This window comes from Armigeres subalbatus, chromosome 2 (genome assembly GCF_024139115.2).
Source record: "Armigeres subalbatus isolate Guangzhou_Male chromosome 2, GZ_Asu_2, whole genome shotgun sequence".
Lineage (NCBI taxonomy): Eukaryota > Metazoa > Arthropoda > Insecta > Diptera > Culicidae > Armigeres > Armigeres subalbatus.
Window position 1 is genome coordinate 86,555,846 of NC_085140.1, and position 16,002 is coordinate 86,571,847.

At 40.1% G+C, this 16,002-nt stretch overlaps 1 protein-coding gene across 6 annotated transcripts in view; it reads right to left on the reverse strand.

The window, feature by feature from the left end:
* LOC134209714 (protein GDAP2 homolog) overlaps positions 1 to 16,002 on the reverse strand; it is a 292,581-nt gene that overhangs the window by 178,201 nt on the left and 98,378 nt on the right. The gene's annotated exons all lie outside the window — the stretch shown is intronic.

The window sequence follows — 16,002 nt, forward strand, 5'->3', positions numbered from 1 at the left end:
GTGTTTACTGGAGAAGCCGTGCAATGGCAATTATACTTCGAGAACCGAGAAGCAATCAGTCGAAACGAGATTTGAATATTGGAACTAACGACGTGTGCATATATGCGCACCTGTTGTAGAGAAATATCAACGCTTCTACCGAGTCTCGATGCTCAGGGGAAGCTCAGTTACTTGCGAAGTGTGCGGTGCTGCTGTGCTGTCGTAGATGGTTCAATATACAAATATTCAACATAATGAAGGGTCTCTCCGACGAGGAAAGTGTCAATTATTTGAGGCGGGCGGGATGAGGCAAATTCATTATGGATCCGTGCTTGAGCAAAGCAATATTCCAACGACACACTGACGATATGTCGGATCGCATATTTGTGTATGTGCGTATGTATAGTGGCGATAAGAACTCTCAGTGTTTCAATATCACATGCCCTCATGCAGTGAGTTATTTGATCTTCTGTAATTACTACCGGCATCATTCAAAGCTAGTTATTGCATTTCGGATACATTTTGTAGTTAAATTATGAATTCGATTGGAAGGATATTCTAATTATTACTGCTCAATGCCGATGGGCTTCATATAAATGCTAATCAGTCCGCATTGGATTCTGGTTTTCTTGCAGTAATAAAGGCAAAGAGGTTACTTTGAACCGTCTTCAACCATATGTCATATATACTGACCAATTCACTTCTATCCTTTGATAATTGGTAGACATCCAATAGAGCAGTGAAGAATGTTTCGTGATTATTAACTGAGGCAGAAATCGAATACCCACTCAAAAACATGTTTGATCTTCAGTCTGACAATTGTCAATTTAACAACAAAGCAACTAAGGTTTTAGGTCTAAATAGAAACTACATAATGACACGCGTATTGACTTATTTGTTAGGGTAACGATACTTAAACTTAACTATAAACACCTCCATCTCCCTTATCTTAGTTTTCCTGAATCTGGGGACCGTATGTACAGCAGAAATGGGACAAGCAACAAAAAGTACCGGTTCTGCGGAGACTTGATGGTTGCGCGGCCTGGGAAACAAGTGGATATGGTGTCATCGTGTTCAGAATATTTAATTGAACAAACTAAAACAATCCAACCAACGGAAGGATGGTATAGACATTCAAGCTGTAAAATATTGCTGCCACAGAGTGTTGCGAGATAATTGAACGTGGACCATATTTGGCTCGTGTTATGAAAATGGAAGTCAACCGAATTTCTAAGTTTTTTTTTTAATGTAAACATGTTTACAGTATTTTGAATAATTTATCCATGCAATTTTTTTTGCTTGCTTTATTTGGTGGGCACTCTGCGTTTCTTAACCGCTACTGTGCCGAGATCTATTGTGCTATTCTGCTGTATACATAATTCACACAGAATCTATATTTAGATTTTCATTATACATTATAGGGCACTGCACGGACTGCTTTGTCTCTTTTTCGCTGCAAAGAAATTTGAAAACAACAAGGCCAGTAAACGTCAAAATTTATGAGGAACGAAAGAGAAAGAGATGTTTCCGTGCAGTGCCCTATTGTTGTCGTTTGCCAGTCCATCTCATAGTGAGTCCATTGTCAATTGTGTCCGTTTGTCCATGTCGTGTATCCAATGATCGTTCCATTGTTCGGTTGCCATTTATTCGGGTAACGTTGGAGGAATGCCTCCGAGAAGAACAAATTGTCAGTACCACAAGTCGAGTCAAGTACGAGAGACTGAAGACGACCTTACTGTTGAGGTCGAAATACGTACCTGCCAAGGTACAATCAAGTGGTGGAATTAAATGGGAAGGTACAAACTCGTCTTATGACAAGTGAAGACATTCCACTAAAAATCTCAAAATAACGCAACGCACAACTGTCATTTTTATTATTTCAGCTTTGCTGCGTCGCAGCATGCGTGAAATAATAAATATGACAGTTGTGCGCTACTTTCGTATCGAGTGTTGTGCCCCTGAAAACGCGAGCACTTTGAAACCTGGATTCCGTGAGGAGTGACCTTAAAGGGTTATAACATTTTTTTAAATATTCCTTCAAATAATAGATGAATTATTTGTTTGAGAAACTGCATATATCCATTTTACACAATTACGAGAAAACAACAAAAAAACTGTTTTTAAACAAATTGGCACCGAATCTTTTGTTTTTTTTTTATACAAATCAAAAGTTTTTGGCAAAACTAAACACTCTTGGGCATTTCCAGTGCGAAAACTGTAAGCATTAATCCATTGTTTTTCAAAGTACGTGGACATATGTAGTTTCTTAAACAAGCGAAAAAAATTCATACATTTCCGAACAAATTTTTTTTCGTGTTTTTGGCAGAATACGTATTTTTAGACGGGTTCAGAATATATAAAAATCTCATTTTGTCCAAAAATGTTACATATTTATTTATTTATTACCAGACTTAGGCCGGAGTGGCCTGTGCAATAAATAAAAGTCTTCTCCATTCAACTCGGTCCATGGCTGCACTTCGCCCACCTGATCAGAGTTTCTTGATTCTCGTGTATACATGGATGAGACAATGTGCCATGAGCTACAAAATCTCACGTAGCATCGATTCGGTGCGACGAGAGAAGCTAGCGCGCGCATAAAATAACTGTGTGAGCGTGCCTCATTGTACGTCTCATGAGACTCATCTCATGCGCTAGGAATGCATGGCTGGCGTTACTTAGGCGACGATATTATTGAATGAAAATTTCCCGCCCAAGCTGTTTTACGCACCTTCGCTGTTGTTTGCAAAAGTTTGCCATGGCAAACAGCGCATGAGCTGATCGCATTGAGATGTCTCAATGCGACTCACCAATGCTAATGTGAGGTACACAAGCTTCGTGAGACTCGCGTGCGCTAAATTTTATGTGCGCGTAGCAGTCGTTGCTCAATCTCATCCTTTTTCATACGCGTGCATGATGTCTGCACCTGATCGATCCACCTTGCCCGCAGTTCACCTCGCCTTTTTGTTCCCGTCGGATCGTTATCGAGAACCATTTTCACCGGATTCTTCTTCTTCTTATTGGCATTACATCCCCACACTGGGACAGAGCCGCCTCGCAGCTTAGTGTTCATTAAGCACTTCCACAGTTATTAACTGCGAGGTTTCTAAGCCAGGTTACCATTTTTGCATTCGTATATCATGAGGCTAGCACGATGATACTTTTATGCCCAGGGAAGTCGAGACAATTTCCAATCCGAAAATTGCGTAGACCGGCACCGGGAATCGAACCCAGCCACCCTCAGCATGGTCTTGTTTTGTAGCCGCGCATCTTACCGCACAGCTAAGGAGGGCCCCACCGGATTACTGTTCGACAATTTGGCTACATGCCTGGTCCACCGCAGTCTTCCTATTTTCGCGGTATGAACGATGGATGGTTCTCCCAACAGCTGATGCAACTCGTGGTTCATTCGCCTCCTCCACGTACCGTCCGCCATCTGCACCCCACCATAGATGGTACGCAGCACTTTCCTTTAGAAAACTCCCAGTGCGCGTTGGATCTCTACGAGCATCGTCCAGGGGTGGCATTGCGCATCTCGATTCGAACATAATTCTATCGAGTCGAACATATTTGGCATTATGGCTTTCGATTCGATCTCGAAAACGACTCATCGTTCGAGTATGCTCGAAGAGGTACAAGAATAACGAGATGTTTTGGCATTATGGAAGCTCGATAGCACACTGAAAAACGACTCAATTCGAATGAAAAACACTCGTCACCTTTATAGCTTTCGAATGTTGTTCGAGAATAATTTCTTGCTGAATGTTTTTAATTAAATTTGTTATTATTTCTCTACGGGAAGAGAATAAATGTTTCATTATTGTATCTTGAAGGAAAGAATGTCATTAGTATACCTACTTTTACAGTTTCTTGACAATATGCAATATCTAATTATCCCGAAATCCGCATAAAAATGACTTCAACTAAAATCATTTTTTTTGCAGTTTTCACGTATTTCGCGTATTTCACTAAACCGCGTGAAAAAATCTTTGGGGAAATCTGCGTAAAAACGTGTATATTCCAAAATCTACGTAAAAATAGTTGAGTTGAAAAAAAACGCGTAGGAAATGACCCAAGTGCATTTAACTAAAACACATGGAAACATCAAAGTAATTTATTATCGAATCCTTCTTAGCTTTAAATTATTCAGCTCAAAATTGGATATGTGGCATAAACTTGAATAAACATAAAACTTATAATTTGTGTCCTAACTATATCTCAATTTACTAAACATATCGTATCGACAAAACATTTTAATCGGTTGCAACTGCTCAATAAATAATATTGCTTTTTATAGTAATTGAGCACAATTTGCTTGTTTATAAATTTACTGCCAAATCATGCCCTGAAGGATGCCTTACCAACAGGCAACATGCTACACGCAGATGAAATTACTCTTTTTCTCTCTGTTTACTCACATTCGCCATGCGCTGAATGTTGTCTCTCCTGTGGGCGGCATACTAAACGCGGAGACAGTTATCTCTTATTCTCTCTGTTTACATTTCGTTTGACAGAACATACTCGATTGAGCTAGTACAGCACCATTCGAAATCTTGTACTGCGACTGAATGAAGTCGAACGAAATACATAATGCCGCATTTTTTCGAAACGAATGCAGAAACGTACGAATCGAGTGATTCGATTCGAGATGCGCAATGCCACCCCAGGTCTCGTGTCCGTAGAGAACTACCGGTCTTATAAGCGTTTTGTAGATAGTCAGTTTGGTACGGCGGCGAACTCTATTTGATCGGAGCGTCTTGCGGGGTCCAAAGTACGATTTCCAGCCACTATGCGTCTCCGAATTTCTCTGCTGGTATCGTTATCGGCGGTCACCAGTGAGCCCAAGTACACGAATTCTTCAACCACCTCGATTTCGTCACCACCGATAGAAACTCGTGGTGGGTGGCTTACATTGACCTCTCTTGAGCCTCTTCCTATCATGTACTTCGTCTTCGACGTGTTGATGACTAGTCCAATCCGTTTAGCTTCGCTTTTCAGTCTGATGTAGGCTTCCTCCATCCTCTCAAAGTTACGTGCTATGATTTCAATGTCGTCGGCGAAACCAAATAACTGGACGGACTTCGACAAAAATAGTACCACTCGTGTCAATCCCTGCCTTTTGTATTACTCCCCCCAAAACGATGTTGAATATCAGACACGAAAGATCATCACCTTGCCGTAACCCTCTGTGCGTTTCGAAGGGACTCGAGAATGCCCCTGAAACTCGAACTATGCACATCACCCATCGTCGCCTAGGTCAACCGTATCAGTTTATCCGGAAATTCGTTTTCATGCATTAGCTGCCATAGCTGGTCCCGATCTATTGTATCATATGGGGCTTTGGAGTCGATAAATAGATTATGTGTGGGCACGTTGTATTCACGGCATTTCTGCAAATCCTGACGTACGGCGAACATCTGGTCTGTGGAAGAGCGTTCACCCGTAAATCCCGCCTGGTACTGCCCCACGAACTCTCTTGCAATTGGTGTTAGTCGGCGGCATAACATTTGGGAGAGTACCTTGTAGGCGGCGTTCAGCAAATCGAGTTTTGTCTGTTCCGCGCCCATTTGTATCGTGCCTCGTTCGCCCTCGTGCGGTGTTGCAGCAATCTCGCCCATGCTGCATTCTTTTCCTCAACTAACTGCTCACATTCGCCGTCATACCAGTCGTTTCTCTGATCCGGAGCCACCATGCCAAGCAAGGAAGCAAGCGGTTGCGGTGCTTCCAATGGTGGATCGAATATCTCTCCAGCCATCTTCAAGAGACCAATGTTAAGTCGCGGCGTCCGACTTCGACGCGTGTTGTACACCGTCGAGAGTTTTGAGCGCAGACATACTGCAACGAGGTAGTGCGATTACGTTCTCCCGAAAAAACCAATCAATTTCGATTATAAGCTACTTGACTCCACGATCGAACGGAGGATGCTGGTGAAAGATTTAGGGGTAATCCTCGACTCCCAAATTACGTATGAAAAATTTTCCCTGCAGGTTTTCAAAGAAGAGAGAAAAAAAAGACTTGTTTTTGCAAATGGAGGTAGCTTGTCGAGAGGATCATGTATGAGAACTGAAGGCGTTTGGGAGGTCGATGTTCTTCACAAGGATTTAAGTTTGTTTTAAATTTGTTTGGTTTATTGGACTATAGGCTGTAAGCCCGTTACCCTGCTTAAATATTATACACAAAATTAACGTTACACATACAGTTGTCCTCTTAAATATAATCTTAACCTATTACGAATCATTTCTGTTGTCATAGTTGTGGAAATAGCATCCTGTAGTCCGTTGAAATCGTTCATGAACCTACTAGTTGGCTCATGCTGCGTGTAGTTCCTCGATCTGAATGGAGGATCAAAGACTCTCCGACGACGAACAGTAACCGGACTAGTGTTGAAGTGAAGCCGGAAGCAACATCTCAAGATGTTGCAGAAAAACACTATGTCAGCGATCTTGTGCCTGCTATTGATGGTGTCGAAATCAACCAATGAGCAGAGATCTTCATACTCCGGTAACTGTTCTCTCCATCAAAAATTTCTCACAGCAAATTTCAAAAACTTCCGCTGTACTGCTTCCAGTTGAATGTGTACGTCGTATTGGGGCCGCCACACCACACTCGCGAAATCCATTTTAGTCCTAACGAGGCCGGTATATCTTGTTTGGATTGCGTGAGGCCCGGTAAGATCGCGGCCAAACCGTCGGATAAGCGCAAAAAGTTGCTGTGACTCTTTACTGACTCCATTGATATGGTCGTTGAATGTCAGTGACTGATCCATTATTACGCCCAAATCCCGAACGTTATCTACTCGTTGAAGAATTGCATGTCCCAAACTGTACGTAAATGATATCGGCTGAACTCTCCTGGTGTAAGTAATCACCGAGCATTTGCTTGGATTAACGCTTAGTCCATTTTCGCTTACAAATCTTTCGAAGTTGTGAAGATCCTTTTGCAGCAAAATGCAGTCATTAAGGACTTTCACTGGCATGAACAGTTTTACGTCGTCAGCATAGATAAGCACTATCGCGTTAGCAGGGAATCAATTTTTCTTGGTTGCGCTTGCGAAACAAGCGACAAAAGAGAATCAACGACAAAGCTTTGTTTTTGTCGGAGATAATAATGACAAAGATTCGAATTTTTTTGTCAGAAGCAAAAAAGAAGACAATTTTGTTGCTAACTTTTCATACCGTTATTTTGCATTATCTTTACAGCAAATTTCGGTTTTATGCTATCGTAATTTCTGCTTTTATGGAAATATTCGAGAATCTAACTCTGATTACGAAAATAGCATCGTATTTTCGGAAATATCAGAGCATGCAAAGGAAATGATTCTTGTTATATTGTGTTCGGGTTCTGATAAAGGCTTGTTGCGAAGTGCGTTTGTCAGTAACAAACTCTGCTGATGACAAAGAGTATATTTTTAGGCGTTTCTCGAATACTGATTCCCTGCGCGTTAGTCATGAAAGAAGGCAACTGATCCATGACCATGACAAAAAGTAGTGGGCCCAAATGACTACCCTGCGGTACTCCTGAATTAACTTCGAAGGAAGCCGATGAATTGTTGAAAACTTTCACATACTGAATTCTGCTCAACAGATATGTTTTAATCCATTCGAACAGCATTCCTCTGATACCAAAGTCTCCTACTGCGCGCATTATGCTATCCACCTCAACAACATCGAATGCCTTGCTCATATCCGTATAGGCACAATCAACTTGATAGCCTTTAGACATACAGTCTGTAACCATGGAGCTGAACTCACATAGGTTCGTCACAACTGACTTACCTTGCAGGAAACCATGCTGTGATGTCGAGACCTGTTCGATGATGCGCTCATAGAGATGTGAGTAAACTAGTCGTTCAAATAATTTCGGCATCGCGGATTGGATTGCTACACCACGGTAATTTTCAGCATTAGAGCGGGATCCTTTCTTGTGGATTGGAGTGACGTGCGAAATCTTCCATAGTTGCGGAAAGTAGCCAGATGACAGCGATGAATTGAAGAGAAAAGACAATGGTCCTGTAAGTTCACCCTTAAAATCCTTTAGGAGCTTAACTGGGATTCTGTCGGGCCCCGCCGACTTGCTTACGTCTAGCTCCATCAATCCTTGCTCTACTTCATCTCGTGACAAATTCATAGAGTCCGTGGCAGCAACGTCTGGAGAATTGATTTCATTTACGGGAGCACTTCGGTAAACACTCTTGAAGTAGTCAGCGAAAAGTTCTGCAGTGTCCTGGCCATTGATGGAAGATTTGTTTCCATACTTCATCTCCTCCGGAATGCCGACATTCTTCCGTCTGCTGTTCACAAATTTCCAGAAAGATTTAGGATTCTCTTTAATTTCACTTTGAACCCGTGCGATGTACACCTGATACGCTTTTCGATGCAATACTTTGAAAGTTGCTAGAAGCTGCTTGTAGGAGGCAATAGGATGCTTGACAAGGCAGTGAATTGGGCGAAAGAACGACGGCGATGCGATTGTTTTTCATCAATGACCGGGATCCAACTGTTCGTGCCTACCAAGTTAACCGTACGCGTGGACGAGTAATCAGCGGCTGACTTAAGAGCTTGAGCTTGAGCTTGATTGACTGCTTGTAGTTGCTACTCCATTATGACCAGATCAGCTGTTCTTGCACAGGGAATCAACAGATGTTTGCTTTGGTGATCTGGTGGTGGTGATCTCATTTGTAAGGTCATACTGGCGCCTGCCACGTCAGAATGCAAGTCAATATAGGGAAGGGGCCTACTGCAAGCCGAATATACCTCTGCACTTGCCACGAGTTCATGCGGAATTTTTGGGTTAGGTTCTAGAAGCAGAGGTCCGTCTTGGTTAACGAGCTGCCAATGTGTTAGATAGGAGTAGGCAACTGATGGAATTTCTAATTAGATGTAGGAAACGAGCTCTATAGTTCATTTCCAATTCTAGCAGATTACTGTTAGAATACTCAAGTTGTAACTGTATAAGTAATGGAAATAAGTAAATAAGTAATGGAATGGTAATGGAAACGGTATGGATGTCCATTTTCCAGTTCTAGCGATTGCTAGAACATGAGAAATATAGAGAAAGCTACAAAGTAGGATAATGGAACCCACGACCTCCTGCGTATGAGGCAGAAGCAGTAGCCATATGACTACCAAGCCCACTTGAGTAATCAGCGGCTGACTTAAGTACAAAAACTGATCGCTGCATGGGACGCCTTACTGTTGTCACCAACCGCGTTTTAATCCGGGTTCGGGTGAGATCAAACCATATTTTCATTTTTTCCAATATACATTTATATCTATAACACATATTCATTATTTATGTCCGCCATTTAATCACTTCCTACGTCTGTGAAAGCTGTTTTGGTTCCGAGAGCTTTCTAAAGCAAATATAGGACTATTTTAAAATAAAAACACTTGTAAGGACGTGGCCAGGTGTGTTGAGAAAATCGAATCCACCTAATTGTAGATTTTAGCGGAATCTACAATGACCGTGGATATGTTTATCTTTGCAACTCCATCTACGATTTGTGTAAGGGTTCGTGCTATGCTATGCTAATCCTCGACTCCCAACCTATAAGCCGCACATCTCGAATGTCGTGGACAAGACCTCCAGAGCGTTAGGATTTATCTTCCGTACTCCAAAGGACTTTACCGACATTTATTGTCTGAAGTCCTTGTGCTGCTCACTGGTACGTTCTATACTGGAATACTGCTCCGCAGTTTGGAACCCGAGCTATCACAACGGTTCCGACAGGATCGAATCGGTGCAATGCCGATTCCTACGTTTCGCACTACGTAAACTGCCATGGAGAAATCCACAACGTCTTCCACGCTATGAATCGCGAGTCAGTTGATACCTTTGGAACCGCTTCGACACCGTAGGGAGACAACTCGGGCTCTTCTAATTGCTGTCATCTTGCAAAGCCGAATTGACTGTAGCTCCATCCTGGATCAAATTAGCATCAACGTCCGTCTCAGAGCACTAAGAGTCAGCGCAATGCTCAGAATGCCTTTCAGCCGGACAAACTACAGCATGCATGGCGCTATCAGCGGGTTGCAGAGGTACTTCAATCGTGTCTCAGCCTTGTTCGATTTCAACATTCCTCGACAGACGCTGCGCCGCCGTTTCTACCAGTTCTTTTCGGCACAGAAGACTACGTGAAAACTGATATGTTTTCGTTAATTGTTTTAAACGTATGACTGTTTTTATTCGCCCAATAGTTTTTTTTTATCACACCATCATTGGGACAAATTTGTCTGTTAATGTAGCAACAATAAATAAATAAACCTATAAGCACTAAATAGTCTCAATAATTCAAAACGTTCTAAGCAAATAAGAAATTTCAGAACTTTTGATCGATACTATATAATTTATTTAGTAAGAGGTAAGTATTTCTAAAATACTACAATGTCGAGATCATCTCAGGGTCGGGAACAGTTTCTGCCAGATACTTGTATAGTAACCACCACTGTGACAAGCGCGCTTAAGCGTGGAGAGCTGGATACAGTAGAGCGTGTAAATCTCTTTGTTCTTCAGCAAAGTTATAAGAAACATCAAGACTAGTAATCATTAATTTCGACAGTTAGTGATCATGTTGTTATATAATTTCCATGCATTGAGAACAAAGTGGTGATCGTCCATGTAATGCTCTATGTAATTTTGTGTCTGTGCGCCAACATTGTCAGATTTGTTTTTTGGGTGTAGTGGTCATATGGCCCGGTCAACATAATATTTTCGGCCGTTTGATTTGTTCGACCATAAAACCCATCTGTTAAATATCTTTTTCGGCCAACGGCAAATTAGTGTTCGGCCTAATAACCTTTTCGGCCAAACGTTCATTTCTTCCAAAAAGCTTGCAGCCGATTGATTTTCGGCCAAACGACCCTTCTTTTCAGCACACAACTCCAACTTAAGGCCTATTATGAATTCTCTCCAAACAGTACTAAACTTTCCCATACCTTTTGCCCTTCCAACATTTCCAATCAGAATCATTTCATCGATCTTTTGTTAATAATGTTTTTTTTTTCTTCCCAATTCAATTAAGACCAGATTAATTTTGAATGACTCTACTCCACTGATTACGATACAGAAATTATCGTTGAGTAGATCGCATTGAAAATAAATTAACTTACAAGATCAATCTGGCATGCATGACATATTTTGTGGAGAAATGTGTGTTAAATATGCGTTCGAATTGATCAAGCAACTTACTATGCAATATCGTTTGTTGACTTCATCTATAATTTAAAAGGCATATTTGTATTTCTCTGTTCGTAGCAGTCAGTATCACATACAACACTATTGATCAAATCACCTTCCACCGATCATCTTGATTCAACGGATAGAGGTGCTATCTGAACGTGGGAGCTAACAAACAAATCAATAAAAAAACAAATCACTAATAGATACTTTTTGAAATTTCATTCAAGGCAAATGATCCGGTAGGCATTGTTCATATAGCGATAGTGTTGTTTTTGCTAGTTAAAATACTAAATATGCAAAATAGTTTCTTTTATTCACGTACAAACCAACCAAATCACAGTTTTTCTGCTGTTTTGCAAGCACTGTGAGTAGCAATCTCCGCGTTGTTATTTAGCTTGCCTATAATAAATCTAGTAGTTTAACTAAAATAGAAGTCAATAATGAAGTGCTTCTTTACACTAGGAACTATTTAGAAGTAGCTCTGGCTTTCGAACCTTTGAATCACTGTAAACCAAACAGTTGATGGGGCAAACGAACGAGATTGTCGCGAAACGAGCTGTCTGTTCGCATTATGAACAAAACGACGAATATCCAGCAACAGGCAACCAACGCGGGGTGCATTTGCGGCGTTTTGACGCATCGTCGAGCTCAATTATCTGTTTCGGTGGATGAAACACGGCACTTTTCGGTGACATTTTTTTTTTAACTACGCCTTCGAAGGTTGATCATAAACTTCATCCATAATAATGGCATTGGGTTGAAGCCAGTGCGCGCTAACACGATCAAGTTCTGCATCGTTGTTGTTTAGCGAATGTTTCATAAGTGGGTTTGCCACACTTTTGGCAGCGTGTGGTTAGTCGAGTTGAAGCGCTGTATATATACACGAAAGTTGCGATAAAAATGTCTGCAAGCAACACCGTCTTTACATACCTCATTAGCGAACGTGGAAGAAATTGAAGGACACGTTTGTCTTTGTTTCCGTTGTTCTTGCCGCGCATTCCATGAGTCATCCGACCAGTAAGAGAATGAAAAAGCAGTTCTTATTTCGATCCAACAAACAAAGAAGCAAGTTCTTATTTCATACTTTTAGTGTAGATTGTTTTGATGGATGTGATAACAACATAGAAATATCAAAAGATATGTTATTTAACCTTCTGTCTGTGCTCAAAAAAACTTACGTTGTCTGTGCTCTGGGGTCAAATTGACCCCAAATTGAAATTGCTATAACTTTTTTAATGTTTGGCCAATTTTTGATTTTTTGGGCTGTTTCGAAAGATAATTTAATCATCTTTCAGGTCGTTACCAAAGATTGACTTTAGGTGGGCGGGTACATCGCGAGGAGGGGTTTTAGTGAACAAGGGTACAAAGACAGTGATTTTTCATGATTAATTTACTTATATCCGAAAATCCTACCCATTTTGAACTGCAACTTTTTAAAAAAGGCTATGCAGGAAGGCATGTGCTTTGGCATGAGGCGTTGATAAGTTTAGAACTCGGCCGCCAGGTTTTGGTATATTTGAATTCATTATTTTAGACTACTCAAGATATTCCGATATATAGAATTCTCCTCAGTGTAAATATTCTTATCGCACAAATTAAAAAATGGGAAGAAGTGCTCATTATATTGAGCACCGCTTTGTAGTGCTAGACATCCTGAACAATGTTGTCGAATACAACTTGGGTGTAGGTATGAGGGATCTCAAGCTAAAGCAATATTTCATATATGCAAGAATATTGCAAGTACACTAGCGCCGCCTATTTGTAAATTTCCTTATTATTTATTCCGGCACATGACAGTCTATTTCCACCAGACGAACTTTGTTACAGACGTCATCTTTACAAATTTCAAAATTGTGCGATAAGAATATTTACAATGAGGAAAATTCCATACATCGGAGTTACTTGAGTAGTCTAAAATAATGAATTCAAATATACCGCCACCTGGCGACCAAGCGCTAAACTAATCAATGTCTCATGTCAAAGCAGACGCCTTCTTGCATAACCTTTTGAAAAGATGCAGTCCAAAATGGGTAGGATTTTCAGATATAATAAAATAAGCATAAAAAATCACTGTTTTTGTACCCTTTACGAAAAACCCCTCCCGCGATGTACCTGCCCACCTATAGTCAATCTTTGGTAACGACCTGAAAGATGATTAAATTATCTTCGAAACAGCCCCAAAATCCAAAATTGGCCAAACATTAAAATAGTTATAGAAATTTCAATTTGGGGTCAATTTGACCCCAGAGCACAGACAACGTAAGTTCTTTGAAAAAAGAACACTGTAGCGCATATTTTTAAGATTTTTCAAGCGAATTTGCACCTAGGAGACAGGTCTCGGCGAGTTTTACCAAACTACCAAAGATTAGGAGAATCGGTTAAAAACTAAAAAAATTGCAGCCACTCAAAGTGGCCTGGGGTCATATTGACCCCAGAGCACAGACAAAAGGTTAATGAGCGTTGTAGTGAAAAATGCAGAATTATTATCTACTAACATTCTTTCTTTTACAGAACAAAATTGTCAAAAGTTGTCAAGTAGAAGACAAAATACGCATCTGTTGATACAAACCCATGTTGAATAATCGAAGTAAAAGTGTGAAAATTTATAGATAGGGGAAAATACCTATTCTTGGCAGTCTAAGACATTCGCCAAATTGAATGATGAAAATAATTAATAATTACACTAAAACACAGGTACTTACAGCTTAACTGGTATACATTTGTATGCTCTTTCTTTGATGATTTGTGTTCACTAAATATAACAGCCTTTACCACAAACTCAGTAAATTTATTATAAAGTAACAGGTCAACGTTTCTCCTATTGGCATAGCAATTTCTATTATCAGCAATGGATTTGCTCTCTTTAGCAACTAGCCATGGAAGTGAAAAACTGGTAATGTATTGGTGCCAAATGCTGGTTGTTTATATCCTCCAGAAGTAAAATTCATTCATATTAATCGGCCGCACGCTCATCTCGCTTCACTCAATTTTGCAAAAAAAACTTTATTGTTTATCAAAACGGGTTCAAAACAAAACATGAATTTTTAGCCTTAGCATCAATTTTATGTCATGTAGACAGATAGGCAAAAGCATTTAAACACATTGTAAAACAAATTTAACCCTTATGCAGCCAACAAAAATCAGACGTAAATGGCAGATAGGGTACCCGTGTACCCAGATATTGACATTTTCATTACTTTTACTATTTTCAACCTACTTGAATAATGTTTGCCATTTAGGAGAAGGGAACTTATATGCTTTTTGTCCGCTGCCAAGATAAACATTTTTTGTCTTAATTGCATATTATTCGGCAACTCGGCCGTACGAAAACCATTTTTTGTTAAATATCTTGGCTGTGCATATGCACAGCACATGTTCGAAATGGACAAATTGATATGAAATTTGCGAAAAAGAATCCACGTGTCTTGGAGGAACTCGAACCCCCAACCTCCTACTCTCTAGATATGCGTGATAACCCCTACACAACAAGACCACTTAAAGGTCACGTTTGCGGAAAAGCCATCAGAATCCGAGTACCAACCTCCACCGCGGTTAACTCTTTTTTTGCAAATTGAATATCTTTCGGATGCTTGATTTGTCCAATCTCCACATGTGCTTTACTATTGTATATCCACAGCCAAGCGAGTGGTTCGAGTCCCTCTAAGACACGTGGATTCTTTTTCGCAAATTTCATATCAATTTGTCTATTTCGAAACATATGCTGTGCATATGCACAGCCAAGATATTTAACAAAAAAAAAATTTTTTTCTTTTGTAATGCCTTAGAGTCTACACGCGTAAGCAAAAGTCTATCAACCAGTTTCAAATATACAACTTGCTCTTTGCGGTCCTTACATGATATGTTCGTTTCATAAAAAAAATCATGGTTATTGTGTACAAGACACGACCGCTCGACGTAAATTACGTGAAACCAAATCCATACACATAAGAATGAATATTTGTCTGTCTGCCCTTATAGACTAGGAAACGGCATGAACATTTGTATGTAGAGAAATATATATTTAATCAATTTTAGGTAAAACGAAGCTCGTCGGTTCTGGTAGTATAGTATATTAACAATATATTCCACCTCGTGAGTCTTCATATGTTGAATAATGGGATGTTCATAAATAGTGTATGTTTGCTGGAAAACGCAAATATTGTTGAGGGTGCCAACAACTGTCGCACCCTGCCAATGCCGTATTCTACCCTATTCAAATGTGTTATTTGCTGTGAAATATAGATAAACGAAAAAATAGTACCATTCGTCTCCAAATGTTACTTACTAAGTAGTATAGTAAAACGTGTTAAGCCTAAGCATGTACTTAGAATACAAGCAAAATGGAAAAAAATAAGTTCATAGACTTTCTCGTCTATCACGCTTCAACTTAGTCTCCACCACTGCACAATGGTCCGATTCAGTTATTTAGCAGGAAAAAACTATTTTCCTCCGTTTTCGTTCTATTTAGACACTTGGTGTCTTCAGTGAAGTTGTTTATAATAAAATATTGCTTCTTCGGACAAAAAGTTCGATAGGGTGGTCCTTATCGTTTCTCAAAACTGAAATTAAACTTTTTTATTTCGGGTTTTTTGTGGATGACCTTTTCAGCAAACTTGCAGTAAACATTATTTGATGTAACTTTGCCGAAGACACCTTGTGTCTAGCACATAAATTGAGTTCCGTAAATGAAATTTTCGATTTTAACCTAGGATGGCCCCAAAAAAATCTGTTTTTCTATTCTAACTTTTTTGTTTTGAGTTTTACGAGAATGCGGTCTTCAGAAGAAATAAAGAGCAAGTGATGGTGCATATTTTTGCCTTTCTCGTATACTAAGTATACGGTGAAGGC